The sequence below is a fragment of the Tachypleus tridentatus genome, chromosome 13, assembly GCF_004210375.1.
Source record: "Tachypleus tridentatus isolate NWPU-2018 chromosome 13, ASM421037v1, whole genome shotgun sequence".
Taxonomy (NCBI): Eukaryota; Metazoa; Arthropoda; class Merostomata; order Xiphosura; family Limulidae; genus Tachypleus; species Tachypleus tridentatus.
Window position 1 is genome coordinate 191,888,742 of NC_134837.1, and position 16,597 is coordinate 191,905,338.

At 32.8% G+C, this 16,597-nt stretch overlaps 1 protein-coding gene across 6 annotated transcripts in view; it reads left to right on the plus strand.

Moving 5' to 3' along the window:
* The window catches only part of Src64B (Tyrosine-protein kinase Src64B), a 57,258-nt gene that overhangs the window by 1,241 nt on the left and 39,420 nt on the right, over positions 1-16,597 (plus strand). For 2 of the 6 annotated variants that reach the window (XM_076479391.1, XM_076479394.1), the window contains exon 1: positions 7,866-7,948. The exons of the other annotated variants lie outside the window; for them this stretch is intronic. The gene's annotated coding sequence lies outside the window, so the exon portion shown is untranslated. Of the gene's footprint in view, positions 1-7,865; positions 7,949-16,597 lie in introns of those variants that run through there. 6 annotated transcript variants of the gene reach the window in all.

Consider the following 16,597-nt stretch of genomic DNA (forward strand, 5'->3'; position numbering starts at 1 on the left):
TAAACTGTAGTAACTCAAAGGTATTGAATTTTATTTGTTAAGTTCATGAAGTGCCCTTTACAAAATTTCCTCCAACCCATCTCTTCACATATCATTAATCTGGTCCTATCAGTTCATGAAGCTTATCAGTTTTTCATCTTTGCTGTTTTGAAGTGCAGATAATAGTTGATAATAATATCATTATTAATACGTAATAACTTATTAATCATATTATATACTGTTGATATTTAAGTCATGATAAATTTTCACAAACCATTTGAGTTTTTAATTTGGCAACATTATATTTTTTTTCAAAATGTATGGTATTTTTTTTTGTTTACTGTAATTTTTTCCAACAACTTGAACACAAAGTTTAAAGTAGTTGTAGTGGTAAGAGATACTTTTTCTTGTTGTTATGGTAATAAATGTTACCTTGTAAATTTGATTTCATTTGTAATGTTAGTCTGTGTATTTTGACATCTGCTACAAATATTTCTGTACAAGTCCAAAAACACAGTATTTCACTGTGTATTACATATATGTGTTTAACTGCAAAATCTAACAATATACATTTCATGTTTCTGGCAATGCGTTACATTTTATCATATCCTAAGGAATTATAATGTGTGAATTGGTACTAGATTTATGCACGTGAATTGAATCTGAATGAAAATCAACTGAGAGTGAGAAGGTTCATAATAATAAGTACTACTATTGTTGTATGTGCTTCAAACCTGATCTAGAATAGGGTTTGTTATTCAGAGTCATTTTTAGAGTGAAACCTAATATTATATAATCCACTGTTACTTTCCTTAGCCCACTTGGAAGTAATAAAGAATTAATTGAATATTTTCGTGCCACAGCTAGTGAATTACAAAAAGAAAAAAAACAACACCTGACTTACTATGATAAAAGGCTTAAAAGATCTTAATGAATGATCTCACCTGTTTAATGTGTGGATAACAAGAGAGAGTGTGCATTTCTTATAACAAAACCACATTGGGCTATCTGCTGGGTACACTGAGGGGAATCAAACCCCTGATTTTAGCATTGTAAATCCATAGATGTACCACTGTACTAGCAGGAGACAATAACCAGAGAACATTTGGTCCTTCACTTGCTCATCTACCCTTGAGAAAAGGAAATGCCAGCCTCCACTACATCCTATGACAACTTATTTTGCATGAAACAGTCTTGCTATTAGAACAGTATAACTATATGAGATGGAGCCTCTTACCTTTTGTTTTAAATCTTAAGTTTCTGTCTTTTCATTTTATTTTCACAATAGAGTACAAGCAAAATTAGAGTTTATTGTTCTTTAGCCCCGTAGTGGCGCTGCAGTTTGTCTGTGGACTTCCAACAATAGAAACCTGGTTTTTATACTCATATAGCCCATTGTGTAGTTTTGTGCTTAATTATAAAGAAATAAACCTTTATTCTGCCAACCTATCCTGAAAGCTCTTTTAAATAAAATCATCTGTTATCCTTGTATTCTTAAGAGAGAATAAAATATTTTAAACTTTAGTTTTTCCATTCCTGGTATATTATAATAGCCTTTCTCAAAACCCTTTTCAATAATTTTAGTTTGTAATATTTAGGTAAAGAGACCTAAACTGTGCACAGTATTCCAAATGAGACCTAGCTAGTGGTTTGTGTAGAGAGATAATAAACTGTTTTGTAATTAATTTGTCTATAAATTACTCTCAGATTCTACTGGCACTGACTGGATGGCTTTAGTGACCTAACTATGACTATGCCAAAACCTGTTCTTTGTGTTTTTTTCTTCTATTGCATTATTGATTGAGTTTCCATCTATGTTAATTGCATAATCCAATAATAATAACTCAGTTGCATTATCTTGTATGTACTGTTATTAAGGGACATATTCCGTATATTTCTCAAACTTAGCAATTGATCCATTTCTTACTGGAGTACTTTGGTATCCTCAATTCTGCTAGAAATACTCAAAAGTTTAACATCGTTAGTAGCTGAAACTAGTTTTTTAATAAGAACATTTTGGTTTGTCTTATCCAACCATCATACAGTCAGTTTAACTAGTCTTTCCCTATCCATTAGTGTGAATTTCTTAACTAATCTTCTTTATAGCACCATATTAAAAGCTTTACAAAAATCTAAGTGTATCTAAGTTGACACCCTATTTATCATCAATATTAGCATACCTCATTGGGTTCCATCAGCTTTTTGGTTCATGAGTTGTGTTTTTTTCATAAAAATGGTTTAAGAAATACAATTTATAGAATTAAAAAAAGTTCATAAGTTAAATTTATATCAACAAAAACATTTAAATTTAGAATACAGCTTTACATGTACATGGAATGTATGTTTTTCTCAAAACAAAGAATATTAATAGTTTTGGAAGTCCATGATAACATTTTAAATTTAAAAGGGTCCGTGGGTTAATAAAGTTTTAGAAGTGTGCATGTAAATGACAAATAGTATCCATGAAAAATTTAAGACTTGTAAGGGAACTTTTCTTCAACCCTATACACATGGGTCAAAGGCCATTTCATCACTTGTTTTATTCAGTTTTATTGAACTACTAATTCATGAATTTATGTCAGAAAGTTTGGTATGAAATTTTAGAATAAAATTCACATTTTTGTATAATACATTATTCAGTTTATGAATTTAAAAGTGAATGTTAAAAAAATGTATGTTACCATCAGTTTTTATGTGTTGCATGGTATGTTGGATACAGCACTGTTTGAAATTATGTACTTGTGATGTTCAAGTACATATTCTATAGTTTCTTATGAAATTGCAACTGAGATTACTAATATCAACAAGCTTAGAATATCAGATACAAAAAGTTCTGTCTTTTCTATTTGCTGAATATTTGCTACATGTACTGAATCAAACACAGTAGATCCACTCATCTCTTTCCATTTTTAAAAAGTCATGCTTATGTGTGCTTACTTCTGTCTACAAAGTATGAATAGCCAATCAAAACTCAGCTTAGATTCAAAAAGGTGAGGTAAAAGTTTAGTGAGCTTGAAATTTCATATCTTTTTTAGGCCCAAATACAGTTTAGTTAATAAGTGTGATAAATTACAGTGGAAGTCTGTGGTATTAAAATAATAATGTAAGATTTTTGTTTATTTCAGAATGTGTATATAAAACTTCAAAAAATTATTTTGTTATGCATCCTTCACGTGTAAATTTTAATAAGGCTTAGTGACCTTTGCAAATGAGTAACTAGCTTGTAACTAGAAGATATAATTGTTTGCTCTACTTATTTATTTACTGTTCTGTATTTTAAGAAAGTAAGTTTAAGAACCTGTTCATAAATAGTAATAATCTAAATACATATATATTATAACTGAAATGTGATAGTATTGTATAAAATACAAGACCACTAAAGCACATCCAAGACAGGTCAGTTTTATACTCTTGGATACATTAACGTGAGTGCACCACATTGTTGTAACTTCTGTAATATTAGTCAAGCATGATTGAAAGGTCAACATACTAAAAATAATATATATACATAATGTTATGAGATTTAAGCTATTTTGATTAAACATTTGTTTTTGTGTCATAAGCTGTAGTCATTCTAGGACAAAAAGACATAATTTTTATATTAATTTCCTAAATTATTATGGTAGTTATGAGGATATTCAAATCTACTGAACCTACACAGATGTTTGATAGTGAAATTGGCAAAGTATAATTTTTTTTCTTAAAAACACCTGATAATTATCTAAAGGTTTTAAAGATTTTGCACATGAAATTTAAAAACTTTCTAAGGCATGAAAGTAGTTTTAATCTTAAAATTACTTTGCATGCTGAATTATCAACATGTGAAAAGAAAAGGCATGAGAAAAACATCTAAAAAAATCTGATGTTTTGCATATGAAAGCTCTGTAGTGTTTACTGATAAACTTGCAAATTTTGTGAACATGTACTTATTAATTTAAAAGTTATAGTACAAAAACTTTAACAAGTTCAAGATGATTACAAGATCAGTTCCATGGACCAACCCAGTGCTGAAAGAATTAAGTAACCCCACATTTGTTGTTTTTTTTATAATGGCATATTACATTAAATTATTCAGTTTTTTTGTTGTTTTTTTATCAAACTAGAATTCTGTAATTTTTCCACCATTGGACACTTGTCCACTTTCTACTAACCTACCAACAATGAAAAAGAAAGTGGTATTTTGTCTGAATTTCTCTAAACCTTGGGGAAACATTGTATTGACCTGATGTGTTATCTGTTTTTAATCTGTCAGTAGTTTTATTTACCACTGAAGGATTTATTTGTGCATGATTTAGGTACATTCCAATATTTCCTGTAAAGTACTCTTGGATAGGAATGTTTCCAATGTTTTCTTTTATAAAAATGGAAGAGAAGAACCAAAGAACAATTATAAAGAACTCCATCATAGGTTTATAGATAGAAAGAGACATGTCCACTTCAGGAAATGCACTCATGATCTAGATGTAGGAATGAATTACTTGGAAGGAATTATTGTGTAAGTGAAGGATTATCAGAAGTATGCCTAAAGCACTTACTAGGTGGGTGTGGTAGTCAGGTCTTTGCAGAGTCAGAATAAGGAAGTTTAGGGCCCTAGACACAGAGAATATGGAGCCCATCCTTCATTTAAAAACTGATAAAAATATTTGTATCATTTACATTGTTTGCCCAGCATGGCCTGGTTGTTAAGGCACTTGATTCGTAATTTGAGGGTCATGGTTTCTAATCTTTGTCACACTAAACATGCTCGTCCTTTCAGCCGTGGGGGCATTATAATGTGACGGTCAATCCCACTATTCATTGGTAAAAGAGTAGCCCAAGAGTTGGCGGTGGGTGGTGATGACTAGCTGCCTTTTTTCTAGTCTTACACTGCTAAATTAGGGATGGCTAATGCAGATAGCCATCATGTTGCTTTGTGCAAAATTCAAAACAAACATTTTCCCATGATGACAAGAGAACCAACTTGTATAGAAAATTATAGATGTAAAAATGGCCATTTTTATATATATAAAACAAATATGTACAATGTTTTAAAATATCCTTAGTCTAAGCTATTCACAGCTACACCAAATATTTACCCTTGTTACCAAAAACAGCAGCAAGATATATGACCAAATGGTTGATATCGCTTTATGATCAACTTTAGGTCTTACATTTACCAGTGTTTTTTGTTGTTTTTATTTACTCTCATGCTGTGTTAATTATCCTATTAGCTGTAAATCTGTTCTTTAAACTTGTTATACCTGAACATATAATTCATCTTTGAAGTAAAAAATAAAACAGTTCTGTGTTTTATGAAAGTCCTTGTAACAAGGAATTATAAAAATTTTTCTACAGCTGTATGTTGCAAAAAAACATTTAGTGGGATTTACACAGCTTTTGACATTTTAATTCCCTCACATTACAAACAAAACTTCTTGTCTTCTTGATGACAAGAAACCCACTTGAAATAAAAATGTATCTCAGAACAGCTGGTATGCCATTCTGAAAAACATTCTTCTTGTCTTCTGTTGATGCTTCTCAGTAGTCTACCAGATTTGCTCAGACTACCAAATTCACCACATTGAAATAACTTTTTAACACAATGTCTTGAGTTCTCTTTTCAATGTGAAAACACAGTAGTAGTAGTAGTAGTAATATAGTAACAGTTTCTTTCTCTAACTTGTCTGTTTTATTTACACACTTGGAAATTCACAATGTAGAGTGAAACTCATGGCCATGGTCCAAGTCATTATCTGCCCCTAGACATGGTGGATAGTTTATTGGTTGGGTGGAGTACTGCTTGAGATAGCCTCTATGTAGGCATAATGGTAGTGAGTTTGAGGAAGCCCTAAAGATGATCATTAACTAAAATGTGCATGAGTTTGATCCAGTGGACCAAGTCTGTATTGGAGAATTCATGCTGAATATTATTCCGAAACTAACTACGCATATCTTCATGAAATTTGGCAGTCTATCAGTAAACAGTACAAGTCTGTTGTATACAAAAAATGGGTTATGTTAGTAAAGTATTTGGATGAAAGATAAGCAGGTCAGATTCTGACAAGTTGAAGTGCAAGGTGAAGTTCACATGAAAAAGGAAAACTTTTTTTATTACACAATTTACATTTGTATAACCTCTAGAACCTTCTAAATGTGTATCTTCAGTTGCTTTTTTCTTTTTTATCAGTATCTCTGGAAGTTTCTTTCACACGAACTTTCACAATATCAGCAGTGTAAAGTAAAATTCAAAGTTGATAACTCTAACATAAGGTTCAGAATACCTTGATGATAGTACATTGTACAAGGTGGTTGTGTGTGCACTTCAATCCTCACTCATACTCTTAGGATAAAGATGGTTTGAACTTGTGGTTCATGAAAGAGCTATGAAGATTTGGTATCAATAAACTGACAGGATAACTAGGGTAACAAGGAGATTTAGAGCATACTAAGTTATAAATTTAAAGTAAATTCAAGAATAAACATACCTACTATTATTCTTAATGTCTTGAGTATTTGGAACAAATTAGAATCACTGAGCATTGGATGAAGTTGTGAACAGTGATGTTATGGAGATTATTTAAACTTTAGATAAATTTGGAGAACACTGATAACAGGAATTAATTTGAAATTCCAGGTTTAAAGTTATTTTGTAGTAATAAGTTTTTTTAAAGGAAGAGATGGAAGGGCTCTTTTTGAAGACTGAACAGTAGTTTGTGGGAACTATAGATATAAAAATATTGAATTTCTGTGGGTTACAACCAGAAGTTTCAAGGGTAGATAGTTTTTAATGGTCAACTGTTTATATAGTCAACTAATGAAACAGATAAGGTTAGTGAGAAATGGTATAATGAAGTCAGGACTGTTACAAATAAGAAAAATGATGTAATAATCTTTCAATGTTTGTGTTTTCTGCTATGATTTCACTCACTGAGGGTATTTAAATCTGATTTCTAGCATGTACTGCATGTAAAGATTTGATTACAGGCACACAGCAGTTGCAGAGTTCTGTGGCAATAGTAACAATCATTCCATAATGTAAAGGAGTCTTGGAATCAGGCCAAAGTAACTATAAATATCTTTTAAAGGATGTCTAGGAGATGTTTACACTGTTTTTGGAAGGATCAGTTAGACATTAAAACAAAAATAGTGATGTCCATTGTGAAGATTCTCACCTTTCTTCATTCAGAATTTCTTTTTATTGCTGTTTCCTATCTGCAAAAGATAATTTACTAAAATGCGTAGCTACTATAGTATATTTGAACTTGGTACTTTGTGATTTCTGGAATTCTAACTGATCAGACTTTCTGTTTTTTTGGTGATTTATCTCAATGCCCTGAGAACTTTTCTCAGGATGCACAAAATGCCCCAGTTTTAGGATAAAGGCATTAAACTTTTGGTCACCTTGAGTCATGAATGTAATAAGCCTACTTAACTTGCTCATTATTGTAATACATCTCCTGTCTTTAAAGTTCCATCTGTTTGTGTGTGGCAAGAATGCCAGTACTGGGTAATTTGTTGTTTTTTTTAGTTTATAGCACTGTTGTTGACTTGTAACAGCTGATAAATATTTAGTGGGTGATTAAAGGTGTAGGCCTTATTTCTAAGATATTTTTATTAGTGAAAAGGTTTAACCCATAAAGTGTCAAAACGTTGTAAAGAAAATGTTTTTTTTTTTTTTAGATATTAGAAAATTATGCTTTACTTTTTTTTTAAAGGCAAAGTGAGTTAGATAACAAAGTTGAGTGAACTACATGCAAAGCTGTGTTTTCAATAGCACAGAGTAGCAAATTAGATATTGTGGTTGAATTATTTCAGAACCAGTGCTAATGTTAATGTATTTGGAAATATTGTAGAACATTAAATAAAAGTTAAATATTTTGAACTTTTAATAACCATTTTTAATTTAGGTGTAAGAGTCAGGCTGCTCCAGTTTTGCAGTTTAAAAATCTGTTTAATACAGGATTTCTTGAAGAAGTGAAGTAATTTTCAGGTAGAAAAATCAGATCTCTGTTAATTAAATTCAGATCTATTTTGCAATCACATATTGAACTGTCTTTTTACATATTGCTCACAAATAAATAGTAAATTCAGACTATATCTTTCAGAAATATTGTTATTAGTTTTACTCAACTCTTCTAACTTATTGTACATACTGACTTTATTGAAAAAAAAATTACGTCAAAGCATCCCAAAGTATAAATATTACTATTATTTATTTTGTTGATTATAAGGTGTTAATGAAATTCTTATGTAGTACATGTTACAGAAAATTACATTCGATAAAATAAGTTGTTTATCTCTCTTAAAGTGAACAATTTAAAAAAAGGAATTATTGTGCAAAACAATATTAAAGATGACTAACCTTTTCCTTCCATGTCTTTGAGTTGAAATTGATTCTATTTAATGCATAGAATTTGAATATTTTGTTGCTGTTGCTATACAAAATATGTATAATTGTGTTTGTAACAGTAAAACATTGTCATTTTTGTGTTCTTTGTGTGTGTAGGTTAGCTAATAATGTTGGACAGGGTCTGAGAAGGTTTTCTATTTATGTTAGAGCTGGGTTTTTTAATTCATATAATGTATTACCTGTGAGCAACTGTTACATATATTTGTGTCACAAAAACTAATTAATTAACCCTTTTGCAATAGGTCAGGGTTCAAAGGCCATGCAGTTGTGTTTGTTGACTTGCATTCAAAATGTTATTGAAGTATTGTTTTATAAATTTATATCAGTAAGTTTGTAAAATATCATTCAAACTTTAATATTATACATGAGTTAATTTCTTAATTTAAAAGTAAATATTAAAAGAACACATTTAAATATAGATTTTAGTGAGTCACATGGTATGTTGAAGACATGGCTGTTTAAAATTAGGTGTTTGTGATGTCAAAATACTAAGTGTAATTCTGTACAAATTAGGAACTCAAATTACTAATATTTGGAAACTAGAATATAAAATAAGAATCTCATATATTTTTATTTTGCTTAGATATGGCTTATGTACTGAACCATTCAACTCTTTCCATTTTTTTGAAACAGTCCCTTATATACTCTTACTACAGTATGTAACACGAATAACCAATCAACAGCTTAGAATGTCCCTAAAGTGGTTTTCCCTACCATTTTAATCTCTGGAAAGGGCCCCTCGATGTGGATTCCTGTACATGGTGAGGGGACCTCCCAGGGAAGGTTCTGTACTTTAACTTCTCTTGGATCTAAACATCTACCTGTGTGTTTGCTATGCATGGTGACCCATGAAGGGGAGAAGAGGGTACTGGTGGTTCAGGGGTCCAACTCCAACACACCACTTTGGCCTTGAATTCTTGCAGACGGGCAGTCTTGGGGTGCCCCCCACGATCAATCGGCTAGTCCATTTGGGCCAGGGTCAACTGAGTGCCAACATGGGACATCCTCAACGGGTATAGTGGACATTATGTCTGATACTGGTGTTCAGGCATAGTGCTCACGAAACCCTGGCATCACTGCAGTGACCTTATATGGCACTGTAGTGCATCTCCTCATAGGGCTCCATGGTGGGTGGGGTCAGTGGGCACCGAAATATTCTTTTTTTTTATTATGGATACCCCTCAAATAAAAAAGTAAACAAGCATGACAGCATAAAGAAAGATCCAACTACTGGCAAGCCACCACACATTGATGACTCGGTATGGTTAAACTCACAACTTCAATCTGTTTAGCAATTTTTAGTTATACATTCTTTAACTGAAAAACCCTTAGGGCTGATGTCTCCATTTTTTCTTTGGAAGGGTTTAGAAGGGCTTGCTGCTCTCCTAAATTGGTAAAAAATTACGGTCTCGGGGGCATTTTAGTGGAAACAGCTTCATCACAACATTCCAAACTCCTCTTGAAATCAAAGGCCATTGAGATATATATACCCATTGAGGTTACTCCTCATTCTTTTTTGAATTCTTTCAAAGGAGTTATAGTTGAGAAGGATTTAAAGACCATTCCAGAGTCAGAGATCCTTGCAGGTTTCACCAGCCAAGGTGTTACAGCCATGTGCTGAATTTTTTATTGTAGAGACAAGATTATGGACTCGACAGAAGTTCTAATATTAACATTTACAACATTACATCCTCCTACCACAATCATGGCAGGGTATCTGAATTTTAAGGTATAGCTTTATATTCTTAATGCTGTTAGATGTTTTCATTGTCAATGATTTGGTCATTCAAAAACATTTTGCCATGGTTCCTTGACATGTGCCCATTGTGCTGGTAAAGACCATGATGATTTTGAATGCCAACTAGAACTGCATTGTATTAACTGTAATGGCCCACATCCTTCCTATTTTACTTCTTGCCCTAAATGGGTAGAAGAGAAAGAAGTACAACATCTAAAGAGAGTTCATAATATTACTTACCCAGAGGCTAAGAAATTACTATTTCCAATTCCATCTCAGATTCATGCTGCTGTAGTCCATTCCACTACTACAGTAGGAGTCCAGACAGGCTTTTCCATGCCTTCTACAGAATCCTTAACAGTGCATCTTAATCTAGTATACTTTGAAATTAACAAAGTTAACGAATAAGTATCTACTTCTATCTCTGTCCCTACCACATTTTCCAGTCATTGCCAAACTTCACCTTGTTGTAACCCAGGTGTTTCCATGGGGTCTTTACCTCCTGACATCATAAAAATTAAACAAACCATTCATTCACATCCTCAATCACTGGAACGTAGTCTACAAACACTGACCTGCCTATTCAATCCAGAACAGGATCACTAGAGAGTGACCGACCCACATCCAGTAAAGAAAAAAAGCGTGGTCACAAGCAGTAGGTCTTCTTGCCATATTCTCCTCCAAAATAAATAAAAATGACCATGCTAATCCAATGGAACTGTTGAGGTTTTTAATCAAAGGTGAATGATATCAAAGATTTGATTGACTTTTATCATCCCAAATGTCTGTCATTACAGGAAACATTTTTAAAACCAATCAATACAGTCGCAATTTGACAATACTCCTTATACCGAAATGACAGGTCATGTGTAGGACATGGAGGTGTAGCACTGCTGGTTGATCAATATAGCCCACCAGGTCCTTGTCATTGAATATGCCCTTGGAGGCTATAGCCATCTGTATTTACTTGGGTCGTACCATCACTGTTTTCTCTCTGTATCTTATTTTGTTTGATATTTGTTTATTACACCTTTGTAATTGTGGTTCCTTTTTAAGAGTCTCAATCTCTCTAGTTCGATTTGAAATTGGAAAATGGCCATGACATTAAATAACTCAACACCAGGACTGGAAAGGCCAACTTCAGGTGACTGACGCTGCTGTTTCAACTACCCGTTAGTCATCCTGGCAAGTTATTATTACAATTTTGCTGCATGTCTTTTAACACTTTTATTACTTTACTTTCTGATACTGGCTATAATGACACATAACCTGGAACCTGGACTAGAAAGGCCAACTTCAGGTGACTGACAGTGATTCTTGTACTTGCCTGTTCATCTTCCTGGCAGGTTATGATCATTACCATTATGCTACAGAAAGTCCTTTACAACTTCTCTTACTCTGCTTTCTCCCTTAACATTGTAGACTAGGTGTCAACATTAGTTTTATGCTTTTCTGTTTTTCAATGCTGTTTTGTTTTACCTTCATTTCCTTTCATGAATTTTACTACATTTACTTTATTTTTACTGGATGTTTGGCACCGATAGCCTAGCTGCTTTGTGCCATAAAACACTAAATCAACCAACCAACTGACTCTTACACTTATTTTTATGCACCCACTCAGTCATTTACTGTTATAGATCTTTCTATCTTCTCCTTTTCTTGGGAGGTTGACATCAATTCACAAGGTAGTGATCATTTTCCTATCATATTGAGAGGGATTGGCCTTGGTCAGTGCCACCCTGACCCATGTGCCTAAGTGGAAGTTGGACCAGGCCAACTGGCCCTTTTTCACTGCTCTCTTGGAACTTGATCCTTCCATCTTATGTAAATCATTGATAGATGATTGTGTAGCAGCAATAACTAACTATGTTGTTCAAGCAGCTGGTTAGTGCATCCCCAAAACCTCAACATCTTTCTTACAGCATCTCCGTCCTTGGTGGAATTCTGCTTCTTCTATAATACAAAAAGCTCAGAAACGTGCTTGGGATGAATTTCATAGATATTTCACGCTCTGAAACCACATTGCATTTCAGCAAGCCCATGCACAGGCTCGGCAAGTTAGACGTCAAAGCCAGATAGAAACTTGGATCAGATACATCTCCATCATTTCTTCAACCATCAGTTCAAATATCATATGGGATAAGATTGGGAAGGTGAGTGGATGGTATACTTCTGTCCCCTTCTCTGTTTTAATATTCAATGGTCATGAAGTTGGTGATGCTAAGAGCATTGCCAATACTTTTGGTGAATGTTTCTTTCATGTATCTAACTCTTCAAACTCATCCCCTTCCTTCTTAGCTAATAAAACACAAGCTGAACATCTGCCTCTTTCCTTTTTGACTGATCATCCCTATGACTACAATCACCCTCTTATGCTGGTGGAACTCAAACTTGAGCTTCATCAGTCTGGCAATATATCAGTTGAACCTGATGATATACATTATGAGATGCTACGTCACCTTTCTCCTGCTTGTCTTACCATTCTCCTGGCTGTCTTTAACTGGATATGGCAGGAGAATGTTTTTCCTGATGTTTGGCACCAAGCTATTGTACTCCATATTCTTGAACCTGGGAAGGATCCAAAGATTCCTTTGAATTACTATCCCATTGCTTTGATGAGTGTCTCGGTAAGACCTCAGAGAGGATGATTAATGCTTGTCTTATTTGGTTCTTTGAATCAAACAACCTTCTCTCACCCACTCAGTGTGGGTTCAAAAGACAATGCTCCACGATAGACCACTTAATTTGCCTTGAAACATCAGTCAGAGTAGCCTTTTTGAAGCTACAACATCTTGTTTCAATTTTTTTTATTTAGAGAAAGTTTATGATACATCATGGAGATATGGTATCTTGCGAGACCTTTATTCATATGGATTGTGTGGCAATTTGCTACTTTTTATTAAGCATTTTTTAATGAACTGTTGATTCCAAGTCTGTGTGGGCTCAACACTTTTCAAGTTTTTCCCACAGGAACTTGGAGTCCCTCAGGGCTGTGTTCTGAGTGTCACACTGTTCATTATAAAGATTAATGCCATCAGTGAACAGATACCCCCTACTGATATCTTTTTTTTATTGTAGCACACAGAATCCCCTCTACAGTTTCTGTGTTCACTGCTGAATTGTATGCCATTTCTCTTGCCCTGAATTGTATTGAAACTATACAATATACAAATTGTATGATCTATACTGATTCACTCAGCTGTCCATTGGCCCTGACATCATTCCATGTTTCCATCCTATTCCTATCAATATTCAAAATAAACTGGCCCATCTCACTCTATCACCTATCTCTGTACAGTTTCTTTGGATAGCAGGTCATGTTGGTATTCGTGGGAATGAGCTACCTGACAGAGCAGCAAAGCCCATCTGCTCTGGTTCTATCACCACCACACCTGTTCCATATATGGACTATGGTCCAGTTATTAGAACTCAACTATACACCAGTTGGCAGTCAACCTGGAGTGAGCAACGAAATAATAAGCTTTTTCAAATCAAGCCTTTTTTAGCTCTTTGGCCATCTTGTTTCTGTAAAGAAGAAAGAGAGGAAGTTGTTTTGGCTAGGCTACACATTGGTCACAGTTTTTTAACTCACCATTTCCTTTTATCTGGTACTGATGCACCAGTATGTGGTCTGTGTGGCACTCAGGTCACAATTGTACATGTTTTATTATCATGCCATTATTACATCCAAGAATGATGATGCCATTTTAAACATATTTTTAAGTTAAGTTTGCCTTTGACATTAGCCAATGTCATAGGTGATACTGGCTGCCTCACTGATGTTTTTACATTTTTAAGAGCCATTGGTCTTTTTAACTTAATTTAAGGGTTTTATTGGACTATATACTGTTTTAGCATGATTTCATTTACACATTTTAATTTTATTTTGACCTGAACCCAGGACTGGAAAGGCCAACTTTAGGTGACTAACAGCAAGTTTGAACTTAATGCTTTAGTCTTCTTGGCGGGTCTTAATTTTACATATTTTATGTATTTTTACCTTAATTTCCATATACCATTATAGTATACTACATCTTGTTTAGCACAGATAGCCTAGTAGCTTTGTGCCAATAAACATGAAATACCTATCTACCTCTGGAACGGTTTCCCAATTCTTTCAGTTAAAGTTTTCTAGGAGGTAGATTGTGTTTTAAACTGCTCAAAGTTTCATATTTTATAAAATATATGAAAAAAAACCTTTGCTACTAAGCTTAATAAGTTGCAGTGAAATTCTGTAGTATCAACATAGTTGTTTATGATTTTTTGGTTATTCACTTGTATGTACGTGTGTGTGTTTATATATATATAAGTATCATTTTTTTAAGCGTGAACAACACATTAAAAATTAAACAAAAGGTCTGGAGAATCAGAATAATAAATATACATGTTCATATATAGTGTCATGAGACATAAGCTACTTAGACTAAACATTTATATTTTCATGTAATAATATGTAGTCATTCTAGCAAGGAGTTAGCATGATTTATATTTATTTCATAATTTTTTTATGATGGTTACAAGGTTAGTTAAGTGACAGATCCCACATAGTTAGAGTATTGAAAATAACATAAAACACAAAATTTTACTGAAAGTAAACATATAAGATGTATTTGGGAGGTTTCAGAGATTATGCAAATAATATTTGAAATTTTTGAGAGGAAAAATAGTTTTTTTTCAAATTATAACATGAAATCACTTTGCACTCAGACTAGTAATGAAACACTATTTTCACAAGCAAATCTTTAGTAAAAATATTTCATTAAACATTTGATTTTTTTTTTGTACACAAAATGCTTAAGTCTACAAAATGTTGTGAAGATATGCATGTTGTATGAAAAGTTATAGTACAAATACTTAGCGTGCACATTCTCGTGCTTATTATACAGAGATAATTGCAAAAGTGTTAATTGAAATTATGATTAGATTGGTTAAACAAAATTAGTGTTTCTGATTATTACTGTTTTTAATTGTTGCAATAATTCAACTAATCAAAATTCCAATTATATTATTTGTCATAAAAGTAATCAGGTAATCAAAATTAAGGTTTCTTGTTGCTATTTATCATTATTCCACTTATCTGAGTAATTGAAATATTGCTATTATGTTTATTGTTAAGCAGAAAGGGACATACCTGCTGATTTCTATTACCACCAGACTTGCTTGTCACCCCCCTTTTCTTTCTTTTTTTATTGTAGCAAAGCTACCAATATATCTACCATTGTAACTAATTTTGAACTGCTAACGAGAGGGAAAGCAAGTTGTAGATAGCACCAACTACCACTTTTTCTTCTTTTTTTTGGTTTCTTTTATTATTTTTTGCTCACAATTAACCACTCAGTAAATACAACTAATTCTAATCAAATGATAGTTGTTATCCTTGGATATATTTTCAAGTTGTGTGTGTTATAATCTCTTCATACATTTAGAAGAAGCAAATTCTTTCAAGATTAATGAACTTGAAGATGAGATAATTAGTTTGTTTTCCATTTTTGGTATACTTAAGATATATGAGAACAATTCATTGTTTTAGCAGTTATCATTCACATCATTTACAATATATATTAAAATGTGATTTACTCAAACAATTCAGTAAATTGTCTTAGGCTCTGATATTCCTGATTCTTTTGTAGCTAAGAAGTGTTTCTCTTTGTGAAGATAATAACTAAGAGTCATCAGTGGCCGATATCTTGTGATGTGACATAGTTATTATTATAATAATTCTCCTTTCAAACATGTTGGCTTTAAGCAACCCAAACTTTCTTAAACACTTCTCTCCACAGCATAGAACAGATAATATTTTGTGCTACTACCAAAATGTTTTTATGTACCTACCAAGCTTTTAAATAAAACTTCTACCCTTGTGTGTAATAATGTGTTCTGCATCAGTTTCAGTCATTAAACTATTGTCTTCCATTCACATTCTTGGTCCTGGTTGTCAACCTGTTGTCATAGCAGATAATGTCTGTAGTAATAGAACATGTAATTTGTAATTATTTTAATAATGACATATCTTATTGTTTGGATATTTCCAGTTTGTTCATCAAGAAAACTAGTAGTTTGACAGAATTTATATTCATGCATTCTTATTCATATTTAGCTGACTGAAGTACTAACTATTAAATTTGTTGATGAAACTCCCTACATACTGGTTTGTAACAATATCTTGTTATTGTTCAACAACTGTGAAACCTCCAAACATGGTTTGGGAAAACTAATATTTCCTTTACTTTGAGTTTTGTATCTGTTAAACAGGATTTGATTGAGAAAACTAAAAGGATGTTTAATAAACATTTGGTTTTAATTGTATTGGTATTTTCTCTTTTGTTTTTGTTTATTAGGGTGAGCTTTTAACTTTCTTCAGGAGTCCTTATCTAACTTAATTAACAGTTTGGATTATTTACATCCTGATGACAATGATTACACTTGCATTGCAGAATTACTGCTGTAGGCATATTATAAATTCACACATGTGAATTGTAGTGCTTACTATA